General features: G+C 35.1%; 1 protein-coding gene across 1 annotated transcript in view; it reads left to right on the top strand.

Moving 5' to 3' along the window:
* Positions 1–438: 438 nt before the first annotated feature.
* The window catches only part of LOC140748868 (uncharacterized), a 58959-nt gene continuing 43317 nt past the window's right edge, over positions 439–16080 (top strand). Inside the window, exon 1 of the mRNA XM_073081740.1 lies at positions 439–623. The gene's annotated coding sequence lies outside the window, so the exon portion shown is untranslated. The remainder of the gene's footprint in view (positions 624–16080) is intronic.

Raw genomic sequence — 16080 nt, 5'->3', positions numbered from 1 at the left:
ATAATTGTCGATGGGTTTGACGATCTATGAGAAATAAGCATGGTCGCCTCGATCTTATCATCTTCGACGGCAATCATCGCGAAAAAATCGTAAATAGAATTCAAAGATGATATAACTGGTATTGTAGACATATTTATCAACATACGCTTTATTTCTGAAATAACTCAGTCTTACTGAATAAGCTTGTTTTAAGCCTGAATAATCCCCCAACTCTATCAAAAAACTAGTTTATACACAATAAGAACATTATAGTACAAAAAATGTTGAATGGCTTATGTATAGAGTTTTTATTATGAACTTATAAAAAGTGGTTACGCTCTTAAAAGTTTTACAATAAACAACGATATAATATTAACTCTTGGATTTCATGGAACAACAACAGTGTGAGCACAGCATCACAATCTCGTAGCGGTTCTACAGGTCGCAGTCAAGCGCGGGCTACGCCGTAGCACGGACGGTTGCTACAGGGCTACAAGGCTACCTACAGGATACGCGCCAGTCCTATTAAAGTTTCCCTATAAATAAACAACAATTTTAGAATAATAAAGTGTATGTTTATGAGAAAATTGACAGACGTGCAACGTTGAAAATATTTTATGCAGTAGCGGGAATAAACTTTACAGGTAATTTGTTCAGCCACTTTTGTTGTTTTATCTTTTTCACTTGTTTTGTTTTATTGGTACTTAGCTCGGTAATATTTTACCTAAATATTTAGTCAACGAAGTCCAATAGTTACATTAGTTTGTTTTTAAAGAGAATATTTAAGAACACTACAGTATGTTCCTTATTTTAATTATCATCATGTATTTTTTGTTTGTTTTTAAGTTGATTTTATCAAGTGACAACTTTAAAAACTTAGTTGCAGTTACACCGGTGACACATTTATTAATTAATATATTTAAAACGCTTTTTTTAGTTTAAATCTGATAATAGTGCAAAAATTAAAATTAATTACATATTTTTTTATAGTGTATCTAAATACTTACTCTTTATTATATAAAATACGTCACAGTGTTCGTACATGCCAATCTCGGAAACTACTCAACCCATTTCAATGGAATGTGTATTGTTGAATCCAACTAGAAACACGATATTTTTGAAACCAGATGCTACTATTGTCGATATTGTTAGTAGGACAAGTACGACCCTATTCATATTTTTAGTAAAATTCTTTTTTTAAGTTGGAGAATGTTTTCTAAATGAAAAGAGTCCTCTAGAGCAGCGTTTCCCAGCCTTTTTCAGTCCACGGACCCTTAGGAAAGCAAGCAGTTTTCACGGACCCCCTTAATAAAATAAACAGCAAAAAAAGGGATTAGGTATTTATTTTAGTTATTATAGATACAAAAAAAATACAGAATGTGATTATAAATGTTTATTATGAAAAATATGAAATGTTGGTGTTGCTTTTTTGCAATTAAATCAGGGATATTCGGGTTGATGTTGCTACTAAGCTTGATCACAGGATATTTCTATTAATTTATTAAAACTGGTTTGCTGATTTTTCGTTTTGCAGCTCTTTTGCATCTAATGAGCGATTTAGGTGTGGTCCAGAGATGACACCGCGGACCCCCATACATATACTCGCGGATCCCTAGGGGTCCGCGAACCACAGGTTGGGAAACGCGGCTCTAGAGGTTTTTTTATAACATAGTAGTTGCAAAGGAGCAGTCTACTAGTGACTATATCGGTAATTAACACCTGATAACATAAGTGATCTACATGAGTTCGGCCAGATGCGTGGCTGCTCTTGAAGTACTTTCATCATAACCAAATTTATAGTGACTGTTATAACGAAAAAAATGGTGTGGTACAACCACTGCAGTCGAATTAAAAAAGTTTTACCTCCATATCATCATATCATAATCATGTAATATTGTAATGATTTAACATTACAAATACACATACGAACACAATTGAAATTAACAATTAATAACAGGAACACTTAATATTCACTCTAAAATATCATCAATTTAGGTACATACAGTCGAAAAGAATATGTTAATGTAAAATGCAATATGTTTGGAGCGCTTACGGCAGCTGTTTATGGCATTGGGCACCATGATTTCTCGTAACATGGGTTACCGGTCTTGACCTAATTTTGTAATGAGGCCGATTCAAATAAGCCACTTACTTCACTAAGATGTAGGTAAGTTTCAGGGGTCTTACACTGTATTAAACTTTATATGCTGCGACATTTAACCGTTGTAAGGGTTATATTACTTTGAAGGCGGAACCCTTTGTGTTTTGACTCCGTCGGCACCACCACCACACCTATTTCGGCGTAATAACATTGATAAGCGCTGCTGTGTTCTGGTTTGAAGGGAAGTGGTAAGAGATACTTTTTCTCGGCGTTCAGCTTAGTCCTCAGGGGAAGCGGCACAACTGTGGCCGACCTTAGGTAGGAATATCTAATCCTATGTAATCTGGGGTTGATTACAGATGTCCGTGGGCGGCAGTGGCTACTTACAATATTATAAAAAAAAAAAACATTTTCATTAATTTTATGACAAGACCATTCATTAACTTAAAGATTTTATTTATCTTTGTTAGTGTTAGTTTTCATTGTTAACGCGATTACGATGAAGCAAAAGAACAGTAATGTATTTTTATTCAAGTTTATAATTATAATTAATGTTTTATATCGACGATTTATAACTCACTAGTGGTGCCCGCGGCTTCGCCCGCATTTTAAAGATATAATATGACATACATAAAACAGAAAATTCGTACTTTCATTGGAATGACAGTGGTGCCATCTGTCGGAATTTGGTCTTACCAACTCCCAAACCTTCGTGGGCTCTTGGACAACAACTCTGCAAAAGATCATCACTTGATCAAATGCATAGTTTCCGATTCTATAAAATGTATATAGACAAATATTCATTTTTATATAAATAGATAGATGATCAACTAATGGATAAGTAAAGTAACTGTAGGTAAAATCGAAAATCGAATTTCGATCTACTGGGTTGAAAGATCGATTCACTGAATCGATCCATTACTGGAGTCCGTTCTGGTGGGATTTCCGAGATAAAAACTATCCTATGTCCTTTCTCGGGTCTCAGACTATCTTTGTACAAAATTCCATTCAAATCGGTTTAGTGGTGTAGCCGTGAAGAAGAGACAGACAGACAGAGTTAATTCCACATTTATAATATTTGTAAGGATTAGTAAGGAAGTAAGGATTTGTTGACGGATACATAATTTCAGTGCTTGTTTGATCCTGATAACCTTTTTTTTCGCTATCCTCAAAAAAATATCGAAGATAGAACGATTCTTAGGGCCTCGATTTTTTGTGAATCGATTTATTGCACTTCGATTCGAATCGATCCAAACATCGATCTTTTTCGGTAAGAATCGCCACCCCTATTAATCCCAATAAATCTATATAAACAAATATAATGTTGCAACCGTCTCCGATTGCAAGAACTCATTAAACTCATGGTTATTTAGAGTATGCCAAAAAACCCACAAACGTAGGTAGAATCCATTACCGGAGGCCGATTAAAGAAATCGACTTTTTTGGTCAAAAAGATCGCTTATCTCATTAATAGATCTAAGATCGCTATCCCTAGTTCCTGTGGGATTTCTGGGATAAAAACTATCCTATGTCCATTCTAGGTTCTCAGACTACCTTTGTACAGAATTTCATGAAAATCGGTTCAGTGGTTTAGGCGTGAAGAAGAGACCTACAGACAGACAGACAGACAGAGTTACTTTCGCATTTATAATATTAGTAAGGATTAGTAAGGATATCGATTAAAATAATCGACTTTTTGGTCCAAAAGATCGATTCTCCGATTAATCGATCTTAGATCGCCATCCCTAGTTCCCGTGGGATTTCCGGGATAAAAACTATCCTATGTCCGTTCTCGGGTCTCAGACTATCTTTGTACAAAATTTCATTAAAATCGGTTCAGTGGTTTAGGCGTGAAGAAAAGACAACCAGACAGACAGACAGACAGACAGAGTTACTTTCGGATTTATAATATTAGTAAGGATTGTACTTATGTTTTTATCATTTAACATTGTACAACATATAACCAAATTTTAGCTTTACTACTAGATACTATTTGCATGCTGGGCACGTGTCCCCACTCAATGTTAGAAGGCCTTTGTTACCCAAGGGCCAAATGCAAAATAAACTTCACGGAATTCAGTAAATATTCAAAAACTCAGTTCCACCTTTTCACTGTCAATCTATTTAAATATTTCACGGAAATTCGCACCGGCGAATAAATGCTGAAACCTAAACCCAACTTCTATATTGTAGTTGGAACAACTTTCGATAGTTTGTGTGTTATTAAGGCTTATAACTATTTGCTTTATCTAAAATTACAATCGTTCGGTTTTATTGTTATGACTCTATAAAATATCGCACGGGCATTAGTAACGTAATCGTATATACAGAGTCACATTAAACACTAAATTTCATTAATAGTTAACAATAAAATGTTGGTACATGTTGAGTATATGTACTACGATTTTATTGTTTGTATCAACATCTTGTACTAGTGTTTTTGAAGCGCTAGTGTGTTGAGTTTCATCTTGACACACATTTCACATGAATAAGTATCTATTTTAATACAGTAAAATTGAGATACTTATATGTATTTATTGTAATTTCAAGGTGGTAGAACCCTTTGTGGTTCGACTCCGGAGGCACCACCGCCACACCTATTTCTGCTTTATAACAGCAGTGTTAAGGGCTGCTCTTTTCTGGTTTGAAGGGTGTGGTAAGGAAAACATACTTTTCCGAGGCGTTCCAGTTTAGTCCTCAGGGGTAACGGCGCATCTGTGGCTGACCTCCGGTACGAATATCTGATCATATCTGGAGTCGATTATAGATGTCCATGGGCGGCAGTAGCCACTTACCATCAGGTGAACTGCATGCTCGTTTGCTACTCCATATTTAAAAAAAATATATTTTACGGTAAACTACGGTAAAGTAGAGGCACTAATATAAAGATTTAAAATTTGCCGTTAAAAGCGGACTGTACCGTGTGTGTGCGATGGATCTAGATTAGTTTCCGTACCACATTGGTTACTCATGTCTGTGAGAGACAATGTTAAGCTGAAGGCTTAACTCCTCATATTTATATTTAATAACATTTTGTTTATTTGTAACCACCTAAGTTTGTTTAATAATATAGAACAATAATAATAACATCATTTGTTCTGACAATTGCAGCACAAAGTACAATTTTTTTTTTCTAAATATACAAAGAAGAAAAATAAGATTAAAAACACACACACGAGCATGGTCTACCTGTTGGTAAATGGGTACTGTCGCCTATGGAATTCGGTAATCAACCCCATATAAGAATAGATTCCTATCTGAGGTCGGTCAAAGATGTGTTTCTTCTACCCATTATGTTGAAACGTGAATGAATATATCTCCCTTCCGCACTTAGTAAGTTTATGCAGTTCATTTAAGGCTATATTGATTTATTTCTTGGAAAGTTATCATTACAGTCGGCCACGTGACTAACCAAGCAGCCCAAATTGACTTCTATTCAACTAAATTGGGCAAACGACCAACAAAGCTTTGATTGTGTTATATAAGTTAAGGCTCTATAAAAAAGGTTTTGATTTAAAAAACAGTACAAGCAATCATTACAGCTAAGTTAAGAGCTATTGGTTCCGAAGGGTTTGGGTTCAAATTCCAAGAACGCGCACATATGTACATATATTAGAAATAAATGCTCCAATTTGGTAGACTTCGCACGTCTCTCAAAATTTAATTAAGTACTGTTAGGCATACACGTTTCCCTGATGATATCCTCTACCGTTAAAAGAAGTAATAAATTGCTTACGTGAACAACAAATAAATATATTCCTTACAATTCAAACGCTCGACTTCAGCGTAAAAATTATTAATTACTTATTTTTACGACTAGACTATACTGCTCACTATATACTAGTTCCTATTTAAACTTTGTACCGCAAAACATTAAAAACAACTCTACTTAGTTTTATTAGACAGCGTGGCTGTGCTGTAGCCATACCAGTCTGACGCGCAGAGGGTCCCGGGTTCAATCCTCGGCCAGACAGACACCTAAATGATGACTTTAGATTTTAGTTCTGGAACTCAGTGTTTGTGTATTCGTCAGTGTATGTGTCCATGGCACCCACGTCACAGAGAAACTTAGTATGAAGCTGTGAGCGTAGAAAGCGACTTATCTTATATATTACCTTTAGTTCGGTACAATAGTACCCACCAGTTAATGTATGTAGGACGCGAATCCCAAATGACTTCCAACGAGAAATCGATACAGCAAACAAAAAGCGTAAATCAGCGCCGCTACTACCAAAATATTTGGTCGTTCGCTATTGAAGTTTTATTTACACTCTCCGCAGTTTGGCCACGGTTATTTCCATTAGTCCCGAAACTATTCAACGTGTGGTTTGAATGGACGAAACTCAAAAGGTACTCAGAATAAATTCACTATTCCATATTTGTAACTTTTATATCTTTGTGTATGTTTTGACGGAGTCTACAGTTCATAAAAGTTTTGATCTTTACTTATTATGTTCCCTCTAATTCAAGTAGATGATAAATCATAGCATTCTTGAAGGTGAATCCCAAGTTTCGTTTTTGTATGATTGTACAGATTAATTGTCTCTTGAGATCTAAAGTGACAGTTTTAAAAAAATAATTAAGAGTTTTAAAAGTCTCTACTCCACTGCGTAGTTAAGACCCGGAATGGGACATTAATGGGTTGACGACGACTCAGTTCCGACCATTGACATCAGTAACCATCCCCACATTCGACAAGAAAATTACTTAAGGGCGGATCGTTGGTATTTTTTTTTATCTTACTATAGGCTTGCGTTTGGCTGCAACGTTACCTGATGTTAAGTGAGATGCAGCCTTAGATAAAACACGCTTGTCTAGAAGTAGCCTATTCACCCTTGACTTGAACAATCCCAGGTCGTATGTATCGGGAAACAACAAAGGCGAGAGTACTAACTACTAGTATGGTGCTACTAACTTGCTTATATTCCTACTTACCTTTACCTTTCAAACCATAACACAACTATATAGCTACAACCACAATTGAATCACAGGCACTTTTGCTACCTTTAGACCCGGCGAGCGTTAAGAGCCGGGGGTGAGGGGGTAAGCGTCATTACTTCACCCGTCACCGCACTAATGATAAGGTCAGGTCTAACTTTAGCTCCCAGGCTTACTACACTCCCTACTCACTTCTTACGCACTACCATACTTCGAAGTCAATGTGAGAATATACAATCTTTGAATACTTACCAGTAGTTTAGAAGAATAAGAAGTTTCTGTAACCCAGAAGCAAAAAAAAATATTTATTTAAGTGATATGCACTCCATGAAACATTTTGAAGGTGCAAAAATATGTTATTACAAAATAACATCGTAATTAATGCCCTACCTTAAAATGTTCAGAAGGTAACTTAATAGTATTTGAAATTACAAATAATTCTTAATTTCTTCAATTTATATATTCAATGATAATTAATTCAATAGCAGCACCTGCTCTTAAGCTTTAATATTTCAGCATTTTCAAACATCTTTGATTACACGAAGACGAGTTATAAGTCTGCTGTCAAACGTTAATGCAATATGAATGAATACTACAAAAAAGTACGTCATGAAAATATGCTAGGCTGGATGTTATGAGATTTATAATTTTAACAAAGATCGTTCGTCTTCATCAACCTTATCAGCTTTCGGTAGTAATATAAATAACAAAAGAAAGCCGAAAGTAATGTAACGCAAAGAAAAGAGCGCTAATGTAGTTTCTATTGTTTTGTGCAAGACAACTAAATTGTATAGAAACGGGCAAGGAATCGGGCAAATGGCCACTGTTGTCCTTAGATAAGAGCTTGTAATGGAGTAGGGAACCTACCTATAGACGCGTTGCGACTAAAAATTAAATAACTCGTAAGATTTTATCTAATTAATTTTCAAACGAGCAAGCATGAGGCAGCTAACCTGTTAAGCAATTTCATATACCTAGTGCAAAAGTTGTACCTTAAAGGCGGTTTCAGATGCCAATTCTACTTGCATGCAAATGAAATGAATGAAAGGTCGAACGCACGTAAAAAAGTGAATCGTGTACTGCTGCCTCAAGACATGAATAGTAGTGGTTGACCAGTGTTTCCCCCTAGAACGTCATATAATTCTAATTTTGAAATAGGTGTAGGGTAGATAGATTAATCTACCATTACTACTTGTCAATATTTTCTACCGCCACCGCAGTTTTGCCGTGACCACGATCCGTGCAACTGGGTCGAAATGTTGTCAATAAAGTAGTTAAACCCGCGAGTCGTGAGTGCCAGTTACATTTTGAAATACCTTAATTCCGCTATAATATTATTGTAAATGAATGAATTCTATGTTTTACCTCTACATACTGCTTGTTAATGGCAGTAAAATCTTCCAATTAGTGTGAGCAATTAGTACCTATAATAACTCAATAGCTACCTACATCCGTACATCGACGTAAAAAATTCAAAAACCGCCCACTGAGTCAACAGGGTTTTAATTACCAAAACTGCACCGTTGGAGCAAAATTGCGAACATTCGCTGTTAGCTGTGCAAATGAAGTTGTCACAAACAACATCGTGCTATTCCCGCGGAAATGAAGCCACGGAAATGAGAATCCACTAAACGACACACTGAAGGTAAACATTGTTTTTTTATGTACTATTTGATTTATTTACTTATTTAGGGTTTACTCTAGTTTACAATGTAAGTACTCTAGAGATTTTTTTTTGTGCGGGACGCAAATTATTGTTCTTAAATAAAAATATATAATATAGGTACCATCAACTAACTGCCGGTAATAGTGCCGTCATAATCGGGCTTTTTAGGGCTTTTTCAAACTACTTACTTATAGCAACATGCCCTCAACGTTCTGTATTATAGCTGGTTAAAATGTTAATTAAATTATATTCAACCAATTTGTGTTTTAAATGCACATGTAGTCATTATTTTTCAACTGGAAAGATACATACCCCATGGACTGCAACAACTATAAAAAATATATGAATAGGTTTATTAAGTAAAAGTACATATTTAAGAACAAAAACAGGATATTAAAGTCTATTCAGAACCTAATTCTAAGTCATAATGTGTACTCTACTTCGGAACTAAGACCACGAGATTAGAAGTGATTTGTGCTTGAATACGCAAGCCATAATATCTAGTTCTAGTAATTTCTCATTTGAAAATACACTATGTAGAAGGAAATTAGTTCTGGAAATTATCTTTGAAGTATCGTATTTTACTCTGTTGGTACTCTAATAATACTCTTATTAATGATTAAAACATGTCACCTCTTAATAAACCAAGAGGTGACATGTTTTATTCATAATCTGTTTATACCAATTGTATAGTAGACAAGTTTTTGTTTAAGGAAGATTTGTAAAAAATTGTTCACAATCAATTACGGAAACACCATCGCTACTCCTATTTCTCGTTGATAAGAGCAACTAAAGAAGAAAGAATTGTAAATTTAGATCTCAGCGGTAAGTAGGTGGCGGTACATCTGTCCTCCGGTAGAACTATAATAACGAATATTCTTCAGTTATCTATAAACAATATATTGAGATTAACTAATTATATCAAATTTCCAAAGAAAATCACGTGAGAAATGTGTTTTATTACCGACCGTGACGAATAAGGTTTGCTTGTATCCTATATCGAATTATGTTATGGAAATAAATCATTTTATATTTGTATGGATCATACATAAGCCCGTGCGTCACAGGATGTCATTGTGCCGCCATGAATTATGGTGTATGTCGACCCACTTCTCATGTCTAATATAATGGTTCGGGTAACCAGTATTTACATACGAGGCAAAGATATTAAGGTATATAAATATTGCACTGTGCTCTGATAATCTTACGAACCAGAAGCGAAAAAAATGTTCTATCGGCTCATGTGGTGTTTTACTTAAAAAAACAACTAAGACATATGTGCCTTTGTACATAATACTTCTTTATATGTGTTTGTCTTTTTTCTTATATCTGTGTGTGTGCATAAATAATAAATAAATAAATAAGAATTATTGATAAAAACGCATAAAGAAATCTGTAGGTCTAGATGACAACAAAGAAGAGTATTATCATTTTAAAATGCTACATAGGAAATGGAAGCTGCTGTGGAATTTATTATAAATAACATTTTCGCCTGACCTGCTATCTAACAGGGAAAAGTTGGCATGTCAAACCAGTACGATAACTGCTACGAAACGCTACGTTTTATACTGAAAGAAAATCTGGCAAGTGTATGGAAGAGAATAAATAGGTTAGTTTTCTTAAAATCTTAATATACTTACTCCTAAAAAATCGGACTTGGCATTAGTGAGCCCGTGTACTCTATAAAACATTAAAATAGTCTATACGTAAAGGCTAGTCATAAAAATGTAAAAGAAGCCGAATAATATGTTAATTTTACCTTAACACACATATACAATGTTAATTATACATATATGTACATTCATTTTGTACATCCCAAACAATAGCAGCAGTTTACAATTATTTATGAAAAAAACTCGTAATGAAAATTCAGAAAATGATAGGAATACTGGACTATAAATTATGGGTAGGTACGTATACTCGTATACTTGTAGGCATAAAACATGCCGTAAGCCATTCGTCAACCGTTCTGTCGTACAGCGGTCCCCGGCCGAAATTTATGTTAAATTCGTAAACGTGAGTTTCCGTGGCATTCGTAACACATGGACCCCTAGTGTGTGTAAATTTAAAGCATGTATGTATAATAATAACTCCTTTTAGTACTCAGATTGTTTATGTCTGTAGTGTATGAGAAGTAATATGAAGGTTCTGTCGTCTCACGTGTACACGCCGCGAACAACGGTATGGTGTGAGCGGGGCACGGCCCCCCCCTCATTCTACTGGAAGCTGTGGTGTAAGATGGATGTGCGTGCGGTGTGTACAGCAGTGAGCCGATACTTTAAGATAAGGTGAAACACAAACAGTACATATTTTGGCGACGAGTCTGTGAGTACTGTTTAGATAATATAATCCATAGGATTGTTCGATCAGTATTAAGTTGTTTAATACAAGTTTAAAAGTTCCATAATAAGTAAGACGTAATAATTGATCTTAATACGAAACAAAGGAAATTAGTGTAATTTATACATGTAATATAAAAAGAAGATCTAAAAATAACAATTCTTGTCGATTTTGCCTTGAAATTAAAGCATTAAATATTCATAATTCAATAAAACAAAAAAAAATAATAATAATCGGTACGAAGAAATTGCGTCGCATTTTAATTGCGTCGTAGTTATAACCACAAACAAAAGATTTCGTTCGATGCACAAATTTAAATTTAGAATTTTTTCGTTAATCGTAAATATTAATGAAAAAAAGGAATAATAATATTTCTGATTTATGGTGTATTGCAATTATAGTGTGTTGAAGTTTATTTCGTTAATATGAAAAATATTTTTATTATTTGCTTTAATTACTTTGTATTTGACAATGATATGGCCTAGTAGAAATCGATTCGATTGATTACTATACACATTGGTACTCGTAATTCCATGAATATTATTTTTACATAATGAAATAAATAGTTCTGAGTTTATTATTATTTAATGAGCCACGTGACGAAGCGATCAGCGTATCGATCTGGCGCGCGGGGGGTCCGGGTTCGGTCCCCGGCCGGACGGATGTCTGATGGATGAATTTAGATGTCTGGTCTGGATGTTTGTATGAGACCATGGTACCCGCAATGCGGGGGGACTTGATGTGGGATGTGAGTGTAGAAAACGTTTGTTTAAAATTTATTAGGCGTTAATGCATATAATACGGAATCGTAAGGGAACTGCTTAGGTCAGAGATTGGTGCATGGTCGAGGACGCTGAGCCTATAATCCTGAAATTTTGCGCATGGGTCCTCTGTATGGCGTGGGTGAACGCCTCGAAAGGGAATTTGCAAAAAAAAAAAAAAACCCTAAGGAGGTGAAGCGGTGGTTGAGGGTATGTGAAATTTATTGTTTGATTTTCTAAATTGAGATTGTGAGATATCTATTTTACCGTTAATGGAGAATCAGCCTAACAGACTAAAATGGAAGTTACTAGGATATGCTGATAACCTAGATGTGATAGGTAGAACTCTGCCTGCAATAGAGGGTGCATAACGTGCGCTAGCAGAAACATCTGCGGAGGCCAACTTCAAGTCAAATTAACAAAAACAAAATTTGTAAGATCGTGGTAAGAACTGCATATACTACCGTTTAATATAACGATCGGCAATCATACCTTTGAATGGGTCAACGAATTCGTGTGTCTTAGCTCATTAGTAACGGATCGAAACGATGTATCTTCTGACATAATCAGGACAATTATGGCGGCCAATAAGTGCTATTCGGCCTGCTAAGACACTTTCGCTCAAAAATACTTTCATGAAACGAAACCGATATTGATATACGGATCTGAACGTTGGATACTGAGCGAAAAGGACGAGGATTCATTACTTGTATTTTAACGAAAAATTCGAACACGTGTTTTCGGTGCAGTGCAAGAAAACGGGTTTGGGGAACTCGGTACAACCACGAGGTCAATCATGTGTATGACGAGTCTGACGTTATTAAGGTCATTAAGGTTGGACGCCTAATTGGGAACAGTTTGCAGTTTGCAACTGCCCTACGATGGGCAGAACATGTGGAAAGGATGTGTGAAACGAGAGTACCTAAAACGTCTACTAAATGGTAAACCAGATGAGCGAATAAATTGTGGAAGGCCAAAGATAAAGTGGCTAGACGGACTTAACAGGACCTGATAACTATGGGCGTGAAGAAATAGAGAGAAAAAGCCAAGAATAGACCAGACTGGAGGAATATTGTGGAGGCCAAGGCCCACGCGTGGCTGTAGCGCCTTAGATGATGATGATGATGATGACGTTGGGGAAATACTAGTAGAGTAAAATGATGATGAAGGATGCTTGAATATTGAAGCAAGTCATGGAACGGATGATGCCCGTTTTGTGATTAGATGTATTTCGGATGTTTGAATATTGAAGCAAGTCATGGAACGGATGATGCCCGTTTCGTGATTAAATGTATTTGGAATTTTTGATGATTGAAGTAAATTAAAAAACGGATGATGCCCGTTTTGTGATTAGATGTATTTGGGATTATTGATAATTGAAGTAAGTTATTAAACGGATGATGCCCGTTTTGTGTTTAGATGTATTTGGGATTCGCGATGATGGAAATAAGTCATCAAATGATGATGTTGGCTTCATGACTGAGCGTTTATGGTGATTTTCCGGATAATAATGGCAAATTTCACACTAAAAAAATTGATTCATATATGTCATATATGCCATAAGAGATGCTGCAAAAGAACGTTGAATATTATTTTAGAAGCATCAGATGTTACTATACCAATACAGAAGTGACTAAAGCTTTTAGTGAGATGTAGTTGATCATAATTGTAAGAAGTATTTTATATCATTCCTGATGGAATGCAAGGAGGAACCGAGACTGCAGTGAGAAAGCCAGATATAAAAGTGCGAGCCAAGTTGATTTTGACGATTGACTCCTCATTATTTGTGCACATAAAAGAAATAAAGTCCACGAAGGAATTATGGATAACAATGCGAGCTATGTTGGATGATTCAGGATGTTTGCGGAGGATTAATTGGCTTCGTCATTTAATTTCTATAAGATTTCTATAAGAAATGTATGAGAGGATGACGGAACATGTGACTTCAATTGTGGAAACTTAATTTTTGTTAATGGCTGATTTACCAGAACGATTTATGCATATGATCATGGCAATAGAAAATTCCGGAATTCATATTACTGTCGATTCTATCAAGACAAAATTTTTAGATATGGAATCAGTCGATGCAATGAAACGAAATGTTATTTAGCATTAGCATCTAGAATTTGGAAAAAATAGTAAAATATGGCAGCACCACCAAACACGGATGACAGAATTCGAATTAAATACGTCAAATATAAATTTGAAAAACACGAAATCAATAAAATGCTATTGTTGTAAAGAAGACAGTCACTATTGTAATAAATTTTGAACGAGAATCTGCGAAAAAGACACAGAGTGACGCTTGTTACTTTTTCTCAGCGGAGAGTTCAGTAAAAGTGAATAAGTCGATTCAGGTACGAGTATACACATGACTGCGAATGAAAGTTGGTTGAAAAATTCATGTATTATCGTATCGTAAAAAATGTCGTTGCCAATACGATAAAAGTTCCCGTGTTCTAGTGATGTGGAAGTAACAACAAGTCACAATTATAACATAACTTTGAATAATGTGTTATGTGTTCCAAGCCTCACGACTAACTTATTTTCAATCAATCAATTAATTAAGAATGGGAACAGTGTCGTATTTGAACGCAACAAGTGCTTAATAAGAAATAAATTAGGTGACTTGGTTGCTGCAGACCTTATTTGATGGAGTATATAAAGTTAAATCAGAAATACTGGATTGTTTATTGACAAAAAATATAGCCGATGGAAACATGGCACCGGATGCTCGGTCATATAAATAGCAATGATACGAGGAAAATGAAAGGTGTGGTTTATTGGACGGATTGCAATATAATAATACATTTAACACAAGCAAGTCGAGCTGTGAAATGTCTTGTGAAGGCAAACAGTCCAGGTTGCCATTTTCTACAAGTACATGTGCAATAGAAACACTAGAAATTGTCCATTCAGACATTTGTGGACCCATGGAAAGCAAGTCCATGGGTGAGGCTCGATATTTTCTGTTGTTCGTTGACGATTATAGCAGAATTACATTCATTTACTTTCTGAAGGCAAAAAGTTAAGAGATAATTTTCAGAATAAAAAGATGGGTATTAAAAGAAGGTTTGGGCAGAAGCTGTCAATACAGCTGCTTGTTTAAAAAAAACGAACAGTAAATTTAGATATTAAAAATATTCCATATGAAGCGTGGACCGGGAAGATATCGAACTTGCGTATATTTGGGAGCGCAGTGAGGGAACACATACCAAAGTAAAGAGCTAAATGGGATTTAAAATGAAAGAAACATTACTGTAATAATATCAAAGTCATAGAATGTATGATCCCGTTAGAAAATTTGTGACAAATAGTAGAGATGTCATCATACTAGAGAGGAAAAGAAAAGACAAGTCTGTTACTGTTTCTATAAGAGATGGAATGACGTATGCAGAAGTCCTAATAAGCAACAATGGTTGCAGGAAATGGCAGAGGATCTGAGGTAATTTTGGAGATGAATTAAATAAATAAATTTAAAGAAATATTAGAGATGAATTACTGATGATCGAAGACGTAGCTTGAGATAAAGACAGGACAGAAAGGAAAAGGAAGGCAATACGCAGACCTAAGACGAAAAGCATAAAGTAGCGATCTAGTAGCAGGAGTAAAAGTTCATGTTAATGTTATAAATAAGAATTGATTATGGATGTAGAATTAGGAAATGAAGTAGGAGAATGATTAAGGTAAAATATAATACAATTGAAAAAGGTAGAAGGGAAGTGGAAAGTTATAACGACATGAGATGGAAAGAAGAAATAGAGAAGGAAAGGACTAATGTAACTTGAAAAGAAAATGGAAATAAAAAATATATATGAACTTGAAAGGTAGAAGGAAAGTGGAAAGCTGTAAATGAAGACGAGATGAAAAGAAGGATAAGAGAAGGAGAGGACTAGAGGAACTAATAAAGAAAGTGAAAATAAAAATATGTAATGGTAGAAGATAGATGAGGAATAAATGATTAAAGAAATGTGAAGGTAAACTAAAACTAATGTTTGGTTATTTATATTAGTGAAGGAAGCTAGACGAAATTCTATAATATGAAACATTGACTAGATAAAGCTAGTAAAGTTATAAAAGGTGAAAATAATCATTAGTAATAGTAGATGTATTTGAAGGAAGCTTGACGATACTTAATATGTAACAATAATAAATTTGAAATTAAAATAAAGTGAAATTAAATAGGACTCTTGCTGTGGACCAAGCGATGCTTAGGTTATAACCACGAAAAGATTATAGAAAGCAATATTTTAGGAATTTATTAGCGACTCCAAATATATCATGACAAGGCTCTT

This window comes from Epargyreus clarus, unplaced genomic scaffold (genome assembly GCF_041222505.1).
Source record: "Epargyreus clarus isolate Ecla_fem2 unplaced genomic scaffold, WU_Ecla_fem_2.2 ptg000017l, whole genome shotgun sequence".
Classification (NCBI taxonomy): Eukaryota; Metazoa; Arthropoda; class Insecta; order Lepidoptera; family Hesperiidae; genus Epargyreus; species Epargyreus clarus.
Note: the sequence above shows the minus strand (reverse complement) of the source record. Positions and strands in the feature narration are given on the sequence as shown.